This window comes from Panthera leo, chromosome A3, assembly GCF_018350215.1.
Source record: "Panthera leo isolate Ple1 chromosome A3, P.leo_Ple1_pat1.1, whole genome shotgun sequence".
Taxonomy (NCBI): Eukaryota; Metazoa; Chordata; class Mammalia; order Carnivora; family Felidae; genus Panthera; species Panthera leo.
Genome location: NC_056681.1, coordinates 35,996,821 through 36,020,662, shown reverse-complemented (window position 1 = coordinate 36,020,662; position 23,842 = coordinate 35,996,821). Strand labels below are relative to the sequence as shown.

General features: G+C 39.1%; 1 long non-coding RNA gene across 2 annotated transcripts in view; it reads right to left on the bottom strand.

Annotated features, from left to right (window-relative positions):
• Positions 1 to 13,817, bottom strand: part of LOC122215813 — an 80,948-nt gene extending 67,131 nt beyond the window's left edge. The window contains exon 1 of one of the 2 annotated variants that reach the window (XR_006200547.1): positions 13,671 to 13,817. This is a non-coding gene — a long non-coding RNA (uncharacterized LOC122215813). Of the gene's footprint in view, positions 1 to 7,805; positions 7,865 to 13,670 lie in introns of those variants that run through there. The other variant, XR_006200548.1, reaches the window with a different exon arrangement.
• Positions 13,818 to 23,842: the final 10,025 nt, after the last annotated feature.

Below are 23,842 nucleotides of genomic sequence, written 5' to 3'. Positions count from 1 at the left end.
AGACTCAGATGGCCACTGCCAGCACCAGTCATAAGTCCACCTTGAAGACATGCCCAATGCTGCTGGCAGCAAGGACTGGATTCCTGTTGAAACGGCCTAGATCCTGTATTTTCCTATAAAAGCCCTCAGCCTTTTACCTTGGCGGGTCTGCAGTTTTGAAGACATTAGCCTGAGGCAGCCTCCTTTGCTTAGCAAAGTAATAAACTATCTTCCTTCTTTATACCAAACTCCGTCTTCCCATTTCATATTTTGGCACCGGAGCACAGAAGTAGGTTTTTGACAACACAACTACTATTTCCTTCATTTAGGTTATGTTTTTTCTCATTAGCACATGGGGGAGCACAGGTCCTCACCAAGGCAACCCCAAGTGGTTGTGTGTGTTCAGGCTCCATGGGACTCTCTTTCCCATAGGGTTACTTTCCCATTGGCTCAATTCACTTTTGTGATTTCATGAATGTAAAAAATTCACACTTTTCTCCTCGTTTTTACCTCTCCACAAAGTCTTGGTGACCTGAATACATTCCCCTGAATTCACTGGCTTCATACATTTCATTTCTACAACTGACCTCGATATCTTTCCCTCCTTTGATAACAATAAAATCCCCAACAGATCTATACAGGCTCCACCTAGCGTAAAGATCATGAATAAACATGAGGCCCTTTCTTAATCTGATATAGCTATTGTTAGATATGTGTTGCTCCCTTCAAACCTAAAACATCAGCAAGGGTGCACTAATTGTCAAGACAATAGTTAGGACTACATTTCATCTTTCTTGTCTCTAGGTTTTTGCTACTGCTTTTCTGCCTCTTTCAATGCCCTCCTCTCTTCCCCAAAAAGGTTTACACTCTACCAACCCTGGTATTGAAACTTGCCTGTAAACAATCCTTTAATCTCTTAAACCTGTAGTCATTATTCACTGGCATTTATTGTTTGTGGAATACATTTATCAATTTGCTCAAGAACTGCTCTGCAATATTACTTTGCTTGCTCTCTTTACCATGTATTTATCTTTCAAACTGTTCAGTTTCATGTTGTCACTTTGCCCCACCTGGAATTTTAACTCCTTGAGAACAAGGGCTTTTACTTCTAGGTAATCCCACCCTATTCTATCCAATGTCTTCCTTTAGGAGGCTCTCCAAGAATGATTGCTTGTGTTCTTTGCTTTAAACATATGCTTCCTACATTTTGCTAGAGGAAATTAAATTGAGCTGGTACTTCTCTAACCATTTCCAACTCTTTTACCCTGAACTTTTTTTTTTTTTTTTTTAATTTAAGGTTTACTTGTTTATTTGAAAAGCTAATAGAGCAAAGCTTTTCTGGGGGTGGTGGTTAATGATGGTACACGGCAGAGCTTCCTCAAGTTGTGAATAATTATTGCCAATGAGTGCTTCTTATGTACCAGGCTGTAGTCTAATTTAAAAAATACATTTAGGGGTGCCTGGGTGGCTCAGTCAGTTGAGTGTCTGACTTCAGCTCAGGTCATGATCTCTTGGTTTGTGGGTCTGGGCCCCGCATCAGGCTCTGTGCTGACCATTCAGAGCCTGAAGTCTGCTTTGGATTCTGTGTTTCCCTCTTCCTCTCTGCCCCTCCCCAACTCGCACTCTCTCAAAAATAAATAAACGTTTAAAAATTTTTTTAAAATAAAACATACATTTGGTCTCTGTGCCCAGTTCCTGGTATAGAACTTCAAAAACTCTTGGAATTTCCTCAGTGATAGGAGTATCTTTTACTATTCATATGACCCCTTTTCTACCAGACCTGTGTTTATGCCAATGAAATGAATTAAGACAGGGCCTTTAGACAGCTTCAGGATGGGGTGGGGGGGGGGACCAACCATGTGATTGGATGGTAGGAACTTTCAGCCCCCTCCCCCAGCTAGAGATGAGCTCAATCACATGGCTTACTGATTTAATCAACCATACGTACAGTATACTTACTGAAACCTTAGTAAGAACTCTGAAGAACTAGGCTCAGGAAGCTTCCTGTCAGTGAACATGATGTACTGGCAGAGTAGTGGAACCTGACTCCTATGTTCAGAACCCTTTTATGTATACTGTTTTCCTGAGTTCTAGGAGTTGTTCTAGTGAATTATTAAACTTGCAGAGGTATGAGAAGCCCTGAATCTGTAGCTTGCCAGGCAGAAGTGGGTAGTTTGAGTTCACCCAGGACTTGCAGCTGGCATCTGAAGTGAGGGGCAGTCTTGTGGGATTGAGCAGTTAACCCATGGAGTCTGTGCTAACTCCAGGTAATTAGTGTCAGAACTGAGTTAAACTGTAGGACACCTGGCTGATACCAGAAAGTTGGTATCAGAAAGTACACCAACTGGGCTAAGCACTTTGAGTATATTATCTTATCTTGTCCTTGAGGTTATCCCTACAGGTAAGAGTGGCTACCATTATCCTCTTATGCCAATTAGGAGGTTGAAGCACATAGAGAGTGACTTCTCCAACATCAGAAGCCTGGTATTTTCATGTCAAAATTCAATGATGTGACTCATTAGGTTATACTACCCCCAAGTTTGCCAAGTCTCAATAAGCCAAAGATAACCTGCTTGGCAGTGGGGGAGGGAAAGTATATTGGATACCTCTTTTGTTCATCTACAAAACCTTTTGGCACCTCTTCTTACTGCACCCACTACCATGTGACTGGTTCAGGACATGCCTTGACCAGCTTTATGGGATAATCTCATTCAGACTAGCTGTGTCCCTTTTGTATACACACCCTTGGGAACAGCTCAGCATCTACACATTTGCAACCGGGTGAGCGGCAGTGTGGACCATTGACCAATGGGGAATGGAGGCCAATGGGTGGGTAAACACTTCCCTTTTTTGTCTCTGAGATATGGGTTATAAAACTCTTCAAAAAGTGTTATGGGTTCAAACATCAGTTACCACACAGTAGAGGCTCTCTCTCGGCAACATAGTCCTGCATTGTTTCTCTCTCGCTCTGATGCCCTCCCACTGTCCCGCATTCCTGCTCCCAGGCATTATTCCGCAAATAAACTACCTACATTTTTGCAGACTTGCTTTCTGTGGAACCAGGTGAAGACAGAATACTGTTAACTTCAGCGAAAGTTATGTTGCTGATACCTTAATGACAAATGACACAGATAAATGGGCTCTCCCTGAATTTAATGCTCCCACACAAATCTGATTTGTGGTGAAATAAAATATGTTGAAACTAATTAACAGTGTCTCACATCATGGAATTTTTTGAAAGGGATGACTTTGAACTAAGAACATCTGAAATGATGAATAGTCTGGCAAATGAAAAGTTAACATCAATGAAGAGTGTTCATTAGAATTTATGGAAAAATTAACACGAAGAGATTTCAGAATAGATATCCTTTTATATGAGTTTAAAGTTTATTCTATTTTAAATAAAATTTCAGTTTTATTTTATTTTGAATCTGAGTGATTTAGAATAAAAACCTTTGATAAGTTATTATCTGTTAAAAAAGGGGCCATAGCATACTGATGTTTGTATCCTCACTGTTAAGTGTCCGGCACATAATAAACACTTAGTAAACATGGATTGAATGACTAGAATCTGAAAACAGGACCAGAGGTTATAGCGTGTTGAATTGTGGCCACTAAGAACATATGTCTGCATCCTAATCCTGGTACCCATGAATATAAACTCATTTGGAAAAAGGGTCATTATAGATGTAATTAAGTGAAGTCTCTTGAGATGAGCTCATCCTGGATTGATAGAGTAGACCTTAAATCTAATGATAAATGTCTTTAGAAGAAGACAAGAAGAAACAGACACAGGGGGAAGGCCATGTGAATATGGAGGCAAAGATGGGAGTGATGTTGCCACAAACCTAGGAGGACTTGGAGTCATCAGAAAATGAAAGCGGCAAGGAGAGATTCTCTCCTAGAGCCTTTGGAGCGACTGTAGCTCTGCTAACACCTGACTTCAGACTTCTGGCCTTCAGAACTCCAGAGAGTACATTTCTGTTGTTTTGAGCCACTCGGTTTGTAGCATTTTGTTATGGCAGCCTTAGGACACTATAATACAGAGGCATTAAGATAAAACATGACAAAAGCCAAGAAACATAAGAGATGGTTTCAGCCATAAAACTGTTTGACAAATACTAACTGAACATTACTATGTGCAAGGCATTTTGCCAGGAAAACATGAATGAGCAAAACAGAGACCCTTACACCCATGATGCTTACATTCTGGCAATATTCTCATAGGAGAAGCCAGTTTATTCAACATTCCTTTACCCTTAACAGAGATGTGTTTGTGCCTGTACCTGTATCAGAACCTGTATCAGAATTATTAAACACAACTGGTGATAAAGACGTCACTCAGAGAATGAAGATTGCACAACGATATGGGAAGAACTTACTCTCCCTGGAGAATGCAAACTCTAAATTTTCAGATTAGGAAATACTAGTTTTTAATAAGCATAATGGAAGGAACACATTCAAGACTTCTGTGACCTTCAGATTTCTTTTCTTTTTAATATCTCCAGATATTTCTTTTTTTTCTCTTTTTTTTTTTTAGAGAGGGAGAGTACATGCTGGGGAGAGGCACAGAGGTGGGGAGGAGAGAGAGAGAGAGAGAGAGAGAAAGAGAAAGAGAAAGAGAGAGAGAGAATCTCAAAGCAGGCCTCAGGTTCAGTGCAGAGTCTGACTCAGGGCTTGATCCCACGACACTGGGATCATGAGTTGAGCCAAAATCAAGAGGTGGATGCTCGACCAACTGAGCCACCCAGGTGCCCAGACCCTCAGATTTCTATTCAGCTAGTGGGATGGTTGAGATTGTCCCCTCGGCTGCAATGGAACACTGACCTTCTGTGAGCAAGCACAAGGTGATCTGCTAAAATAGAACAGTATTACAGTGTGGAAAATAAATAAATCAAGGAAACGTTTACCAAAATTGTTTTTCAACAATACTTTAAAAAAATATAATGCTTCTTAAACTTTTGACAGGCACCATTGATTATCTTCCAGGGAGGACTAGCCGCCAACTAGGAAAATGCACACATAACAAACCAATATTAAAGAACACGTTTGGTTCAAAAGCTTGCCTCTGTGTCTGTGGTTGGATTGATATACTTGTGATTATGGTATTCAATCGGCCTTTATATTGTATAAATTTAATTAAATTTAATTACCTCAATCAATACAAACTTAAAATAACCAAACGTATAATTTTGTGCCCAAGTATTATTTGTATGACTAAAATAAAACATACCAATACTTCATCATATTCTGCAAAATGCACTTTGTTTGGTCTCCAAGTGCTCTAATACTGAAACAATTTTGAATCCTGCTGGGTTAGCATGGATCAAAAAGCAGAGCAAAGTTCTGAAATGCTGGAAGGACAAAGCATAAGGTGAGAAATCAAGCCCTATAAAATGAATAATTTGGTGCTTACAAATGAATCAGAAAACTTCTTTACATTTCAACATGTCAGTATTGAACATAAATGTTTTTAACTTATGCAAATTCAATTTGGCAAAGTACACACACGTACACACACACACACACACGGCATTCAGTGACTTAGGGAGCTGAGGGAAGGAAGATTCCCATCTCACAGTGACCATGAGGCTTACCTTCAATCAGAAATGGCAGGTGCCAATTTAAAAGATTTTGTATATCATTGTTCCTTCAGCTTCCTAAGTCCCTGAATGCTGTGTGTGTGTGTGTGTGTGTGTGTGTGTGTGTGTGTATGTGTGTGTTTCAGCATAACTGAATTGAATATAATTCTTGTGTTTAAGTACATAATTTTTTATACAACATGTCCTCTGATTCTAAGCCAATTACTGTAGCCTTTAACCAGGCCTTTAATTTTGTTAAATGTCTTGTAACGAATACAGTCTTTAGGGGTAATTTGAAAGGTTTCTCAAAAGTGATTCTATCTCATATAGAACCTAAACTTGAGAGAGAGAGAGAGAGAGAGAGAAAGAGAGGGAGGGAGAGAGAATCTGTTGAACATTATATTGAACACAGACCAGAATATGAAAAACGCTCACTGTAGTCCCAGCAAACAGCCTGACTGAAATCTCATGAGAGATCCTGAGCTAGAACCACCCAGCTAAGCTACTTCTGGAGGAGTATGAGAAAATAAATGTTTGTTGTTTTAAGCTGTTAAATTTAGAGTAATTTGGGTTTGTATTTGTTTTTGTTTTTTTGAGAGAGAGAGAGAGAGCAAATGAGTGGGGGGCAGAGAGAGAGGGAGAATTCTTTTTTAGTTTTTTTGTATATTTTGAGAGACAGAGAGAGTGAACACAACGAGGGGCAGAGAGAGGGGAGAGAGCATCCCAAGCAGGCTCCACACTGCCAGTGTGAACCCGATGCAGGGCTTGATCCCACCAAACAGGAGGTCATGACCTGAGCTGAAATCAAGAGTCGGTTGCCCAGCTGACTGAGCCACCGAGGTGCCCCTTTCAGGGTAATTTGTTATGCATCAATAGATTACTAATGCAATAGGCATCCTAAATTTGAAGAGGATAATGCAGGGCCGTTGCTTTTGAATATTTTGAAATGGAGAGGGGAGAGAGAGATGCACAAAGCAACTATAAAACAATGTGGGAAATGCCATAATTGGGGCAAGTCACTAGTGAGCTAAATGATATCCAGCAGCAAAAATGGGACACTGCATTCCAGATCACTAGGAGACTACATATACTCTGTTAGACAAAGAAGCATCTGCCCCCAACAAAACAGTTCCCTACTTGAAGCCGAAGGCAATGAAAGGAAGAATTGGAGGGAGTGGGGAGGGCTGGGAAGCCCACAGGAGGGTTGCTGACTTTTATTAATGACCTACTACTCCCTGTGTACTTTATAGAAATGATCTTATTCAGTCTTCACACCGAGTGTATGAGGTCGATAACATTTTCTTTATCTTATAGGTGGGCACCTGAGGCCCAGTATGTTGCGGAGTGGGAATGTGAACACATGGGCTCCTGGCTCCAAAAGCTTAGTTTTGTTTTACTGCATCAGATTGTTTTCCCTTATCCCTCAAGTTCTTGTGATGCCACAAGAATATCAAGGCACAAAAAGCCTTTCTTTTTGGAATATTCCGCAGCATTTGGCAAAGTTGGTCACTAAGGTTGTGCTGAAAGTCAGACTCTGGCCTGTAGGAGCCAGTGACCTGAATTTCCTTATTAGTCAACTGCCATCAGACCTCTGTTACAACTTCATAGGCTTTGGGCAAATATTTCAGGAAGGGGGAGAATTAAGCAGTGAAGTAAAAGTAACCTAACGTATGTTATCTTCTCCTCAGTTCCCTGACTTTATAGACAAACAACACTTTCTAATCTTAACTTTCCCCAAATACTTCAAATGGAAATGTTCACTGAAGGTCATCTTTACCTTGAGAGTTACAATTATGTCCAAATTTTAAAACTCTTTTGAGTAATCAAGAATAAGCACAAGACATTTCTCTTCCAAGAAAAACACACTGACGGCTGAAATTTCTTCAAGAATATGAACTTCATCTCTCAGACTGCTAATGACCTATAATTCTGTGAAATTAGATTTGTAAAACTGAGCTGGAATGAAAATAGTTATTACTGAATGAGGAATGGTCAGAAGATGGCCCAGATAATTGTCTAGGTGGATTGCAGAGCCATCTACCTCTGTGTCAGGAGAAGTGATGAAAAGGTTATTCTGCCAATGATTCCTTCATTGTTTTGTTAAAACAGCTACACTTCCTATGATTATTGTCACTCCTTTTGTGTTTCTGCAAAGCTTAATCCTAAATGTGCATGGGTAAGGGTTACATGACCAGAAAAAAAAACAGCAAAACACAGACCCAGGGACCTCCAGTGTCCACAAACCTGTATAAATAAGCCTCTCTTCTTCAATTCCTGAAAACGATCCCAAATTTTCAAGGAGAATGAAAAAGCACCTCCCCACAGAGTCCATCCATGTGAAAGTAGGAGACAAATATGATCCACAGACTGTAAAATAAATAAAACAGCAGAGCGGAGCAGCAGCTGAAAAAAGAAAGGGAAGGGAAAAAACAAGAGACTTGTGACAGAACCCAGGAGAAAAACAGATCTCAGTAAGCACTGTTAGAATGCACTTGCCCCTGTTAGTTTTAAACCCTGAAGTGACCGTGGACAACACAGAAATGTTACAACTTACACACTGGAGTGAAGGAGGTAGGAATTAGAATAGATATGTTGGTTATCTCATCTATGATAACTATGATTTAAGTGACATCATTAAGAGCTGACTAATCAAGTAATAGACATATACATATTCTTTCCTCTTTTAATTTTTTTTTTTTTTTTTTTGTAGAGAGATAGAGCAAGTGCACAAGTTGGGGAGAGGGGCAGGAGGTGAGAGAGAAAGAAAGAGAGAGAGAGCTCCATGTTCAGGGTGGAGCCCAATATGGGGCTCGAACTCATGACCCTAGGATCATGACCTGAACTAAAATCAAGACTTAGATGCTCAACTGACTGAGCCACCCAGGCACCCATACATACTCTTAAATAGTATAAAGATAACATTAATAAAGGTATTATTGATTTAAATTGGGTGGTGGAGAGAAAGGGCATGGGGAAGAAAGAGGAAACACCATTTTTTTATTTCTCATAGTAAAGGACTATAATGCACTGACTAAATGCATTAATAAGGGTTATCACCAGAACAGAGCTGCAAAGCTACCTAAAATTCAGAGCTATAGGGGAAGCAAACCAAAGGAAACAGACTACATAGGAAAAGTCCTTAAAATATATAAAGACAGAAAATATGCAATAATATGACAGAACCGAGACCAAACATATGTGTGTCATTTTAGTAAGTGCAAATGGATTTAACCTACACATTAAAAGAAGAATTTTAGATTACATTGGATTGTAAAGGAAACAGAAACTATGCCATATCTAAGGATCACACTGAAGTGATTCAAGATAGTCAAAAATAGAAAGATGGGCAAAGTCTACTAGGAAAATATACACTTAAAAACATTTTTTGGACTGTTTTAAAGTAATCTCTACACCCAACGTGGGGCTCAAAATTACAACCCCAAGATCAAGAGTGGTATGTTCCACCGATGAGCCAGCCAGGCACCCCAGAAAAGGTACATTTTTAAACAACAATGAATTATTAACATAATATCAGAAAAGGCATAATTCAGCTCAAAAAACAGTGGGCACTTTGTGTTTTTTTAAAGGTGTAATGCATGTAAAAATGTGTCACTTATGAATATCTAGGTATCAAATAACAACAATCATAAAGCAGAAAATACAGAAGATAAAAAGACAAATAGGAGCACTCTGGTAATAGAGGACTTCAAATGAACTCTTTTAGCTGTAATAGTTTGAGTGGATGCAAAATAAGAAAGCATATGAAAGGTCTAAATAACACAGTTTAAAAGTAGAACCGATCAATATATACCCAACTGTACCCTGGAAATAGAGCATATGCATTCTTTCCAACTGCCCATGAAATACTCATGAAAATGAGCCATATTGAAAAAAATTAAGGCACCAAAATCCTCAGTAAATTTCAAAAAGTAGAAATACTCAAAAGGCTTGGATGAGTGAATGAATATTTCTTGCACATCTATTGTGTTTTGGGTGGGCGGAGGGGTACTCCTAGGAAACAGATCCTGAGACAATGATTTGAGCGTAATTTGGGGGGTGAGGGGGGCATAGGGTGGAGATTATGTAAGTGAGACAGGGGAAGGGAAAAGAGCCAGTGATATATGCCTTATTGGGCCAACTACTGTTATGGATGACTGGAGCCCAATTTTGCTGGGGAAACTCTGAAAGCCAGTGTAGAACATGTCAGGATCATCCTACACGAGGATCAAAGGAACTGGGACATTTTACACCAACTAGTAGATGGGGCTCCAGAAAACAGCGAAGGCCCTTGAGGAACAAAATGTAGAGGCTAGCTTTTGAAAGCTGGACCAGTGTGCACTGAGCTATAAAGAGGAGTGGAGGGGTGCAGATGGGATGCCAGCAGCATCTGATCTTCAGTGTGTGCAAGTATAACTCAATCATCAGGGAGAGCTAAAACCAGAATGGACGGGCTTTTCTGGGCACATAAGTTGGATGGAGCAGAAGTATGAAATCAGTTTTTTTTCCTAAAGCTCCCTTGTGTTGTTTTTCTATTTCCTTTGTTCTTTCCCTGAGATCCCTCTCAGCTGATGGGTGTATAAATGCTCCAGTTCTTTGCATTAGGCTAGGCTGTACAGTTCTTCCCTACTCAGTCATGTCTTGATTATGCCTAGAGCCCTTTGTTAGAATAGGTTGCACAGGGCCGCCTGGATGACTCAGTTGATTAAGCATCTGACTTCGGCTCAGGTCATGGTCTCACAGTTTGTGAGTTCGAGCCCTGCATTGGGCTCTCTGCTGTCAGCATGCAGCCTGCTTCAGATCCTCTGTCCCCTTTTCTCTCTTCCCCTCCCCTGCTCATGCTCTTTCTCTCAAAAAAATAAATAAACATTAAAAAAAAAAAGAATAGTTTGCACAACCTATCCTCATTCAGGTAACACTGATGTCCCATTCTTGGTTTGTTCCTCCTGTTTTTCCTTGTGATTTGCCCCTGTTAGTTTTAAAGAGATTTGCATTGATTTTGTGTGGTGGCTGGTGGGTGCTGGTAGCAACTGGAAAGGGATTGTGAACAATTAGGTAATATGGCAAATGTTACATGGGGCGCGGGTGAGGGGGGGGGCGGGGAGGGGGTGGGTGCCATGGAAAATATGTAGCATACAACATGGTGAGGACACCAGCCAATTGTCATGAACTCTTGACTGAATGTTGGCTCTCCACTCTATGCAGAGTTAACCCTTCAGTAGCTGACTGATTCTAGGACTTCAAGGGAGAGAGGCTGGAATGACTGAGATAATCTGAGAATTATCTAAAGGTAGTGGCTGAAACTCAGCCCTGAGTAGAATCTAGGTAAAATTTTGTCAATATTTACTTTTTTGAATTAGATTTAAGATGGCATTTTGCCTACACCTGCTTTACAGATAGGGACCAGGCAGTCCATAAAATCTCCCAAATGTCTGTAATGCACACTGATTGTGGTCTAGTGATGGTAGGAAGACCTCTAAAGAGGCAACACGAACTGGATTAGTCTAGACAGAAAACTTAAAATCCTTACTCCAATACCATTTCCAAATAATAATCAACTGTGTGAGTTCATATATTTATTTTTGTAAATAGGGTTACCAAGGTAGTCAGAAGTGACTTTTTTTTTTTTGAAAGTGCAACCCCTTGAAGTGGGCCACATATAGCAAAAGGAAAATATCAAGATATGGATGAACTTAATATCAAAATATGGGTTGATTTTTTAAAAGTTATTTGTTTATTTATTTATTTATTTATTTATTTATTTATTTAGAGCGAGAGAGTGTGTGAGCAGGGGAGGGGCAGCAACAGAATCCCAAACAGGGATTCTGTGGTGAGAATCCCTGGACACATAAATTGGATGGAGCAGTTGTGATGATCATGACCTGATCACAAACTGTGAGATCATGACCTGAGTGAAAATCAAGGGTCAGATGCTTAACTGACTGAACCACCCTGGTGCCCCTGGTTTGATTTTTTTTTTTTTTTTAAGCGAAGAGAAGTGAGTAATTCAAAATGCTGAGAACTTAAATGGGTCATGAGATTTTTTTCTTAGAAATAAAGAACTTGGTATTTCTCTGCTTTCAGTGTGTATAATTGATTCTGAAGGAGTTTCTGAGAATCTATAATGCTGTCAAGCAGAATTCATTGTACAGTGTGGCTACGATGCACATAATTTTCAGTAATAGGTACCTGATCAGAAGGCACATACTTCTGATGTGCCTTTTCCTTGAAGAAGTTTGTCTGATTTCACTCTCAAGTATTTTTTATTAACACTGTTGCAAAGAAAAAAATATTGTCTAAAACTTGAAAGTAAGGAGGAAAAAAGACTATGTCACTTCTGTTTCCATTGTTAGGCAGTGCCCTGTTCCTGGTGTTCCTAGATCAAAGGCTGGCAAGTTTGTTTTGTTTTGTTTTGTTTTGTTTTGTTTTCTGTAAAGGGCTATATGGCAAATATTTTAGATTGTAGGACCATCTAGTCTCTGTTGCAACTATTCAACTCTGTAGCAAAAGAAACCATCTACAATGCATAAGTAAATGGCTGCAGCAATGTTCCTACAAAACTTTATTTACAAAAACAAGTTAAGGTAAGCTAGGCCTGCTATAGTTTAGTGACTCCTACCCTAGAGTCACATGATACACAAATTTGTTCGATTTACCATTGCTCTTGATTAGGGCTCAGACAATTTTCAACTCTGTAAAGTTAAATATTTCTTTATTGGAAACTGATAAGATGTAAATTATTTTTTAATATAATTTATTGCCAAATTGGTTTCCATACAAGACCCAGTGCTCATCCCAACAAGTGTCCTTCTCGATTCCCATCACCCACTTTCCCCTCTCCCCCACCCCCATCTACCTTCAGTGTGTTCTCAAAGATGTAAATTATTTTTGCCCAATATCATGAAAGTAATTTTTGTCTGGGATCGATGACAATTATTTTTGTCTGATAGTAACACAAATGATTTTTCTTGTGTAGAAAAGTTAACTCCAAAGGCCATGGTCTTATTACTGATAGAACAATGATGAGTTTTGCCTCTAACCTTGTGACTTATTTCTGTATTCTTCCTTTCTTTCATTGATGATATAATCATCAATCCCTTGTATCCTTTCTTGAACCAACTTCACCATCCCGTTGCTTCCCTCATTGATGAGTTTAATAAAACTTTGGTTTCTGCTCATTTTGATTTTACATGAGAATTGCATGATGTTAAACATTTTGAAAATGATACTTTGGTTGAGATTTTGTTAACATATTTACCTGTTCTTGTCCTTTAATTCTATAAACAGGGAAGGAAAGGAAGAAGTGTTCCTTTTGACTTCAAAAACCAACTTGAGACTCCAAACAATCAAACCAAGAGCTGAAGACAAGTAAAAACTATCTGAATGTGATCAAGAAGCCATGGTTGCCTTGGACAGATCAACCACTCAACCTAAATGCCAGGGTGCGGCTTCAAGTTTGGCAACAGAAAGTGTAGGAGACCAGAATGTACCCCCCCCAAAATATGACTGTAGGAGACCAGAGTATGCCCCCCCCAAAAATGCCTTTTTGGTATAAGTACTATTTAGAGCCAGTTGTTTTCCTGCTGCTGCTGCTGATGATGATGATGATGATAATGATGATTTTATTTAGAGCTGATTATAAGCTGTTTTAAGAAACAGCAGAAGCAGGCCACTGGGGTGGCTCAGTCAGTTAAGCATCGACTTCTGCTCAGGTCATGATCTCATGGTTTGTGAGTTCAAGCCCCACATTGAACTCTGTGCTGACAGCTCAGAGCCTGGAGCCTGCTTCTGATTCTGTGTCTCCCTCTCTCTCTGCCCACCCCCCATTCACGGTCTGTCTCTGTCTCTCTCTCAAAAATAAATAAACATAAAAAAATTAAAAAAGAAAAAGAAACAGCAGAAGCAGAAGTTCTGAAAACAGTAGAAGTTACTCTTTTGTAAGAGAAATCTACATTTATAAAGGAAATCTTCATTTGTAAAAGTGTCTCTCTCTTTGTAGTGACTCTAAATCCCAAGAGACTCTTACAAATAGAAAAGGCATAGACTAAAATTTGCATAACAAACCTTTCCGTTCTTTACTGTACTTTTTCTATTTACCTGCCCATAACTTACCTCCTTTACATCCTTCTTCCTTTGTTTTAGTTGAAGACAGCATTTAGGTTCAAGTTTTGGCCATCTCTTTGAGTTACGCATCCTTAAGCTTCTCCCATGTATATGGGATATATACATGTTAATAAACTTCTGTTTCTCTTGTTATACTCTGTTGTTACAGGGTCCCCCAGTGGAGAACCTAGAAGAGTAGAAGGAAATGATTTCTTTCCTCCCCTACAAAAACATATGGCATATGCTTCTAATTCTGATAGGATAATGTGTACAGGGTAAACCTCTTGCATCATTTTCTATTTTCTGGCAACACTTATCTCAAGATGGCAGATATGTTACTCACTGGAAGTTGTCAACACATTTCTCTGATATTACTTTTACTTTCATACATAAAAATGGACCAAAATTAAAGTACCTTTTCGGTGTAAGCTAAAACCATTCACCAAATACATTCTCCCCTACCCATCCAAAAACAACTCTCAGGGGAATTTGAGAATGTTAACTCCTGTTCTCCCTTTGGCTCACAGCAATGACTGAAACTGCTTTCAAGAGGCTGAACCTTTGAAGGGCAGCTGAGTTCATGCCAATCAGCAGGCAGTGGCAAAATGAAATGGATTCTTTCACATTAGACTGGATGGTATAGTGGCAAGTTGAAAAATATTCTGTTTCATTTTGGATTCATGGGTTTTTTTTTTTTTTTTTTTTTTTTTTTTTTTGCTACTCTGTGATACTTGAAAGTCAAACTGAATGTCAGAGATAAAAATGTCATGCAGATCATGGCTCAGGTCCCCTGGGTTCACTGGAGATGCACGCAGTTGAGACTTTTGACTGAGGTATAGAGAGGTCAGTTCAGCTACACTGTTCCCCAGCCATCCCCTGCTATTTCTCACTCCAAAAGATTAATTCAATATTGTGTCCAGTTGAAACGCAGGTAAGACTAACATTCAGCTGGGTTTCTAAAGGCTGAAAGACAGTCGACTCATGAAAGTATTAAAGGATAATTTTTTAGAAAAGATAAACTCACATGTCATACATATATAAAATGGGCACATGTCAAAGATTTTATTTAACTCACTAATTAAGGAGGGAACCAGTAAGATGTTACAACCAATTCGAAGGAAAATCCAAAGAGAAAACACATATGAAGGCTATTAGGAATGTTGCAATGAATTTGCTTAATTTGTGCCATAATGGCTTCTTCCACAGAGAGGGAGGGAAATTAATGGAATATCCTTCAAATTCATTTGCATATTTTTGGATAAGAATCATTTGTATCTCTTTCAGTTATGTACAATTTACAGAATTGTAAATAACACCAATATAATGAAAGTCATAAAGACACCGTAGAACCAATAAGCTGGAGGGGGATGCTAGACAATGCTTAGTTTTCCTTTGAAAACATCCAGTAATATTTTTTTGATGTATTTCAGTACTTCACAATTTTTCCCCATAAAAGAAAACCTGACTAACATTATGTTCTTATCTCTGAGATTTTATAAAACAGAAAAGGCAATAGTGTTCTCCTGCATCTGTTTGCCAAAAACAATCAAAATAGGACAACAGATGGACTGAGGAGCAGATACTTGAAAGCAGAGAAATCAAATGGAAAGAAAAGTAAACTTTAAAATACCCTTTGCTTAATCATTGTCTTTACAGCACATTACTTTGCATTTCACATCATGGAAAATTTTAAGAGAAACTGACTAAATGGATGAGCTATCTTTTAAGCTACCTTGTTTTAATCTCACAATCTCTTCAACATTTTGGAATGTCAGGAAAAGCACCATGAATTTGGGGTCCTTGAATCAAAAGCCTTGGAGAATAATGTGAAAGTCTTATGACAATTCTTTGAAGAATGAGGAGACACTGCACTTCATTCTGCCCAGCATACCTTTCTAGGAGCCCTACTTACACACCTCTTTCTCCCACCCAAAGCTCCTGAATCTCTTTCTCACTTATTTTCCCAAAGTCTTCCATTGTGCTAGCTTTTCTCCCTACAGCCCCTCTTTTCTGGTTTTTGTATTTATGAAAAGTAATTTCATTATCTTAACTTCTTCAGGTCTTCTCTTCTTCCACCTCTCAGCACAAAGTCTTGATCATTGAACCAAGCAAATACTATGTCCTTTATCCTTTGAAGGGAGTGGAGAAATCTATCCCAAAAACATGTAATTTTGATACCTTCCTCCATGCCACAGTTTATTTTAAACTTAAAGAGAAAATATCTTTGCTATATATATTGGAATAGGAATAGCTGCCACATCATAATTGTAAGTATGGGTGCACCACAAATGATAATAATTTTATTAGACTTTTATAAAAAAAGGAGTTTTAAGATTTTCCTAAATGTCTTTCAGATTCCTTCCAACAACCCAAATTCAGACAAGCAAAAAGACGATATTAGTTTTGTGGGGCTGCCATAACAAAGTATCCTAGATTGGATGGCTTAAACAACAGAAATTTATTTTCTCACAATTATGGAGGCTGAAAGTCCAAGATCAAGGTGTCAGTAGGGCTAGTGTCTTCTAAAGATTCTTTTTGGCTTGTAGATGGCCATCTTCTCCCTGTGTCTCACATGGTCTTCCTTTTGTGTATGTTTATGACCTAATCTCCTTTTTTTAAATAAGGGCACCAGTCATATTAGATTTGGGCCCACTCTAATGACCTCATTTTAACTTAATTACCTCTTTAAAGACCCTATCTCTAAATACAGTCACATTCTGAGGTACTGGGGGTTAATATTTTAATATATAAATGGGGGGGGGATATAATTCACCTTATGACAAGGACCATTCTTTTCATTTTAGTAGCAAAAAAATGTCAGGTGGGCAGGGATTAAGTGATCTCTGAACAATCCATCAAGGAACATAGCCATCACCTCTAATTGATAACCTGTACTTTGGATTTAAGTCATTCTTAGAAGAGTTGTTAGAATGCAGACCTTCTTGGGAGTTTCAGTTGGCATTATGGAACAAGCTTGAAAAAAGTAATGTTTTTATTTTTGTATTTAATTTAAAGATATAAATGATGGACATATGCCAACCTTATAAATATTCATCAGGGTATCTAGGTTAGCTATTTCCGTAGTTGATTTAAATATTCACACAAAAGCATCATGAGTATTTTTTGTGTGTTTTTTCACATTGCTGAGATTTACATACTGTGACGCTCACCAGTCTAAAGTGTACACTTATCATAAGTATCTATGTGTGCAATTATATGGCAAACTGCTCTCTTTGTAATCTCTTTGATAACTACAAAGTTGACACCATTGGGATTTATAGGTAAAGACACAAGGCTTAGAAATGTAAATAACTTGATGTTCTCTTCCATCCCGCAGCTGCAGTGCCTGCCCTGACCAAGACCCTCTGCCCCTAGACCCAACTGGCAGCTCAGCCTTGCACTTGTGTCTGATGTGAGAGCCTGTGCTTAAGAAATCAGGTCTCATTGGAGACGTTCAAGCAAAGGTTGGACAACTGACTTTCCAGAAGAAAAAGGAAACTCATGCATCAGAAAAGGTGATTAATAAACACACCAAAAGAATATGGCTGCATAAATACCAGAATCTGATCAGATAAAACAGTTTAAAGAATTTCTTGGAACCTACAATAAGCTTACAGAAACCTGCTTTTCTGACTGCATTAAAGACTTCACAGCAAGAGAAGTAAAACCCGAAGAGACCACCCATTCGGAACATTGCTCACAGATATATTTTTATATAACACTAAGAATATCTAGGAGATTTCAGGAAAATCATATTCAGCAGAATGAAGCCATGGCAGCCATGACACCTTGGCCAACCACCATTGAAAAGTCCTGATGGATGGACTTTAGATGAAAGATTGCCAGAAGCTGCTGTGATGGAAATGAGGACTCCCTTGATAGAATCCCCTGAAAGCAGTAGCCACCATGTTAAACTGTCATGACTGTTTGGCAAATGGAAACAACTAGAGAAACAAAATTGCTATTTACTGGATAATCAAAATAGAAGGTCTTATTGTTCAGGGAAAATGAAACACAACATTTGTTGATGCCTTAAGATTCAGCAGGTTGGTAACTTCATCAGAAAAACAAACCATTGTTTATTCAGTTGTGACTGTTAATTTTAAAGCAAAATATGTGTTCAATCATGTATGAGATAGAAAAAAAATATTACTAAAAGTAATACAAAAAGTAATACAAGTAGAAATAAGTAAAATAAGTAGAAATATCACTGAGCAGTCATTTATACTATATAATATTTTTCTTTCTTTCTTTTTATTTATTTTGAGAAAGAGAGAGACAGAGAATGCATGTGAGGGGGGAGGGGCAGAGAGTGAGGGACAGAGAGAATTCCAAGCAGGCTCCACACTGTCAACACACAGCCCAACACTGGGCTCCATCTCATGAACAGTAAGATCATGACCTGAGCTGAAATCAGAAGTCAGATGCTTAACCCACTGAGCCACCCAAGTGCCCCACATTGAAATGCTTTTCAATCACGATCATCCTCCAAGTATTCCTGTTCATTCACGTCTGCCTCAGATTACTGGTAAATACATAAAATAGTTAACTTGCTAATCATTTCAATGCACGATCCTTTTCTTGCCTCCCTTCTTGTGTCAGGATGTGCATTACATATTCTTATCCTAGCCATATTTTCATATATCTTCAGGAAACATCTCATCTAAGACTACCTTGGGAATGCTTAAGAATTGACCATTATGCTCTAGTGAAGACTGTGTTTTGCATTTTATTCAAAAACTGCGAGTCCAACAATATACAATGTCTTCTCAGTCATGACATGTGATCAGTGCAATAAAATGTGAACTGAAGTGAAAAAAAGAAAAAGAAAAAGACTTGTAAATAACTTTATCAAACTGACCCAGCAAATAAGAAGCACTAGTAATTCAAAACCCAGGCCCTATACACTGTACCACCTAGCCTTTCCCCATTTTTTCATAAGTAATACATTCTCCTTGCATGGAAATCAAAGAGCACAGAGTAAATAAAAAGAAAATAAGAATCACTTACAATCCCATTACTCAGGATTCAACACCTATCCTTAATTAGGCATTTACTCTTATAGTTGTTTTCTCATTTATATGTATCAAAAACGTGTATGACTGCCTGCACATAAACTCAGTTTTCTAAGGAATGTCACACTTCTCCATTTTCTTCAAATCAGATTAAATCTGCCTCTGACCTTCATGTCCTACATGGTTGTCAGAAGATCCTTGTAAGTACTGGGGCTTTTGATCTTTCTTGAGGGTCAAAGAGAAAAATGGGAGGCTTATGTACTGCTTGGAAAGCTGGGGGATGTCTTTGATGTTCAACCCAACATGGCAGCCTTTATCACTGTCTAATGTCCAGTGGGTCAGGAGGGCAGGGACTGCCTTCAGGGTCCAGAGGAGCACCGAATCTTCCTCTGGATGGGAGGCTAGTGTGTGTTTGAGATTCCCTCTCAGGCCTCACCACCACCTATGGGTACAGTGAGGCATGGGACAGACAGGTACAGTACGGCATGGCACCTGGGGCCTCCAGCTCCTAGGCACCTCCTCCCCTTTAAGGAATGCTCCCCTTCTATCTGCCTGTCGGTTTCTCCTGCGATTCCTTCTCTCACTGTATAATCCCTTCTGCTCAGTTAAAAAGACTAAGAGCTGGGGAGGGAAATGTTTATAGTTAACAACTCTCTTTCCAAAAAGGGATAATAAAAGACTTGACTATTGAGAAATTATTTATTTGCATGTGTATTGTGATTATTGTTTACAAAATCAGAATCACATTCTACCTGTTTTTATCAACAATCGTTGTAGATTTTTAGCTCTAAGAAAAGATTTTCGCTCTAAGAGTTTCTTATCTTATTGTTGAGTTTTAAGAATTCCTTGTATATTTTGTATACAAGTCCTTTATCAGATACGTGTTTTGCAGTTAGTTCCTCCAATTCTTTCATTTTCTTAACTGTCTTTCACAGGGAAGAAGTTTTAAATTTTAATAAAATGCAACATATCAATTTTCCCTTGTATAGATTGTGCTTTTGGTATTGCATCTAAAAATTCATCTCTCAATCCACGATCATATAGATTTTCCCCTATATTTTCTTCTACAACTTTTATAGTTTTACACTTTACATTTAGATCTATGGTTCATTTTGAGTTAATTTTTGTGAAAAGTATAAGTATCTAGTGTCCAGAACCATTTATTGAAAAAACTGTCTTTTCTCCACTGAATTGCCTTTGAGTCTTTGTCAAGGATAGATTGACTATATTTGTGTGGGTCTATTTCTAGGCTCTTTATTCTGTTCCACTACTCTTCCCCCAACTCACTTCTATGCTGCCTTGATTATAACAACTTTATATTAAATCTTGACATTGGGTAGTATAAGTCCTTCAACTCTGTTCTTTTTTAGTATTGTCTTAGTCATTCTAGGTCTTTTGCTTTTTGATATACACATTAAAATCAATATGTTGACATCTACAAAATAATTGCTGGGATTTTGATTGGGATTTCATTGAATCTATAGAGGATGTTGGAAAGAATTGACGTCTCTGGTCAGGACTGTGAACCAATGACAGATGGGGGTTAGGTAGGACATACCTGTGCATGTTATGCAGTGTTTCCCAGAGTCCTCAGCGGGATCAAGCACCAGTTGCCCACAGTGGCACCTTTTATGAGCTATTTTCTCTTCTCTGCTCACTTCCCCATCCTCTTACTGTCACCAGCTAGACCCTAAGACCTGACCTTTACCGCCCACCTGCAGTAGTGGGTACCTGCAGTAGTGAGTACAAACTCACTAACCTCTGTCCTACATCTTTCCTTAAGATCTCCTTTCTGTCTTACCTTTTAACTCTTGCAAATGAACCCAAAGCCACCCCTCAGGTGATGGCAACAGGCCTGACAAGACAGGTACCAGCCCAGTCCACCCTGACTATCTGAGCTAAATGACTTGCACCTGCGCAGATGGACCGTGGTGTGACCCCCTGGAATGACTGGTACTTATCTTTACCTCATTATAATGCTGAAATCTCCACCCAAGGAGGAGCCCCATTTACATAACATACAATTTATGTATAGGAGGTTTCCTTAAGGTGCATGTGCACCACCTCTGCATATGATGACATGGCTTCCCTATCTAAATATTCATCGTAACCTAAACAAAAGGAACCCAGTTACCCTCTCTCAGGGAGTCATGGCTTTGGAAGCCATTCTCTGTGATCTTATTTGCTCCAAATAAAGTTTTCTTTGTGCGACAACTCACCTCATGCAGTTTCCGTGATACATCAGGGAGTGAACTCCCTTTCGTTCAGTCACATTACCAGTGTTTCCTGTAATCATCTCCCAAATAAACTACTTTCCCTCAGAACCTCATCTTAGGGTTTGTTTCTGGGGCATCCAGACTAAGAGCTGTGACAGTACAGGAATACTCATAAGACAGGCTCAAGTAAGGCAACTTTCCTAAATGTACCCAGGTTCCAGAGTGGTACCAGGCCTATCCAATCTAGATAGAAAACTCCCAGTTTGGTAATTTAATACCTACTCAAGGCACTCAAATTTAGTCTTTAAGACGCAGAAAGCAGTACCTCGCCAGCCTGCTATTTCTTCAGAAAGAAAAAAAAAGATACAAATGAAACACATTTAATTTCAACAAGCATGCCTGCGCATGAAAATCTACCTCAAAATAGCTAAAATGGTAAAAGATGTGTTGCTATTTTAAAGCCAGAAGATTTGGATTTGCCTCAGGCAGCTTTTAGCTTCTAGAGTTTTATGGCTCACTGGTTTCAGGTTAGAAAGTTAGAATTGCAAAGGCGTGCTGTGGTTTCAGTCTCTGCCATTCTTTCATAATTTTGTAGCACAAGGGCTTTTCCAGGGAGGGAGGTAAGGGTGGGGTGGAAATCTAACAAGAGAGGAGTGAAAGGCACCAAGAGAACTGACCCAACTATCTGTCTTTATTTTTAACAACCTCTAAAGCAAGTCATGCACGATGAACATCACAGAAGCACCAGGCATTTGTTGGAAAAAATCCTCTGGAGATGCACTTCTTGAGGGGAGAAAATGGCTTCATAAAGAAAGGATGCAAAAATGCTGTGCTCTCTTTATTTGCAACTGCAGAATGCAATAGCCACTCCACCAAATCCTCAGCTGCAAAAACAATGTGTGTAATCTGATATTTATTTTTGCTGAAATGGAGCCGCAGCTCTGCCATTGCAAAGCGCCCAGAGAGGCTTTGCGAACCTGGGGGGAGTGCAGCCTAACGAAACAGCCTCACTTTTGCAATTTAATTTTTCTTCAAGAGCACAGGCCAGAGTTAGAGGAACTTCTATCCAGCTTTTGGAGGAAAAGCCAAAAATGAATTAATGAAGCTTATCAGACGGCCTTTAGAAAATGTATCAGCCCTTTATTATGCTACAGTATCAGCCAACACTCGCTTTACTTTTCTTGGGAGGAATTGGACGGGGGCTGCAATCAGGGAAGATGTGCTTCGCTGTCTCAGCCCACACGCTCAAGCAATTTAAATCTGGTCTCCAGGAGACCTGACATCATAAAGGGAAATTGTATTCAGGCCTACTAGTCTAGGAAACATTACCTCAATGCTGCTGGATTTCTCAGTCACTACCATTGTTTCTTTGTTTCCCTGTATCACCAAACTTCATGGGAGAGAAATTACTGCTGCACTACTTCATCATCTAGTATTTCCTTAACTCTAAGAGCTGCTGTCGCAGAACTCTTGAATGATGCTGTTCTTTTGAATGTCACTGAGGACCCCACCTTGTCCAACCCACTAAGCGTTTTTCATGGTCTGCACGATCCAACATCACCTCCCCACCTCCCCTGCCGTTCTAAGCCTTGTGTTTCCTTGCCTTTTGTTGATGTGGTCCTCCTCTCTTCCCTATGCCTCCTCCTTGCCCTTCCTAGTGGTCATCCTCCAAGGTTCTTTCTTCCAACCTCCTACTCTATATTCATACTCTCAACAAGCATCCATTCCCATATTTTCAGTTGGAGCTTCAGCAGCAATCTTGACTGATGAAGTACCTGGAGGGTAGGATTCCCCAGGGGAGGATGCGGAAGGACATTAGAAGGAACTTGGCCCCCTGATGATTTTGCTGAAGCCGTCGTATCTATCCTGCCTGCCCACCTCCTGATTTCTTCTGCATGCTAGAATAAACCTTGTGTTTAAGCCACTGTTTTGTATATTTTGGATTTTCTGTTATATGCAACAGAATCTAATTTAAATAATAAAAACGGGCATAATAATGTCTTCTCATAAAGTTAGTATAAGCTTTACATGATATAAGTCATGTGCCTAACTCATGTGCATAGCCAGACCTAGCCTATGTGGTCAAATATTGTAGATTTTATTATAAACTCCATGCCTGCATTCCCAGCTTCATGATGCACCAAATCACAAAATGTCAACTATGATCTAAACAAATCCCTTCCAAAACCAACTCATCCTGATTGCCTCAATCTTTGGTGTATGACATGACTAATCTCTTGTTAATCAAGGTTTTGAGTCTTCTCATTTTCTTGCTAATATTGAATCAATTGCTAAGTGCTATTGATTTAGTCCTTCACATTTTCTCCAATTAATTCCCTCATATTTTCTCTGTAAACCCGCTAGTTGAAACTTTCATTATTACCCACCCAAAATATTACAGTTGTCAACTCAATTGGTTCCCCACTTCCTGTGTATCTTCCTACTTCAAGTTATCCTACTGAAACCATCACATAAGTCTTCCAAAAGCACTGCTCTAATTTTGTTATTCCTCTAAAAACCTTAGTGGCTTGTCATTGCCCACTGAGTTAGTCCACATGCTCTTCAGCTTGGGGCTTGAGACCCTAACTTACATCTTCTGATTCTCACCTCCATCTCCTTCCATGCCAATCAATCTAGACTCTTCGATTTGCCTTCTGCTTTCTTAATTCTGTGGCTTGGCTCATGTTTCACTCACCCAGAATGTCCTCTTCTTACTCCACTGCCTACATTTCAATATCTTAGCTAACTTTCAAAGCATCACAGAAATTATATCACTCCTAAAAATCCCCTCCTTCCAAAACAGATGTGATTTTCCCTTTACTCAAAACACTTTGTATCTCTCTTATGGTGCTTGTGCTCCAATGCTTTACACCAGTCATTCTCACATTTTAGGGAGCATCTTAGTTATCTGGAAGAACTTTGAATATACAGATTGCCCACTCCCAGAGAC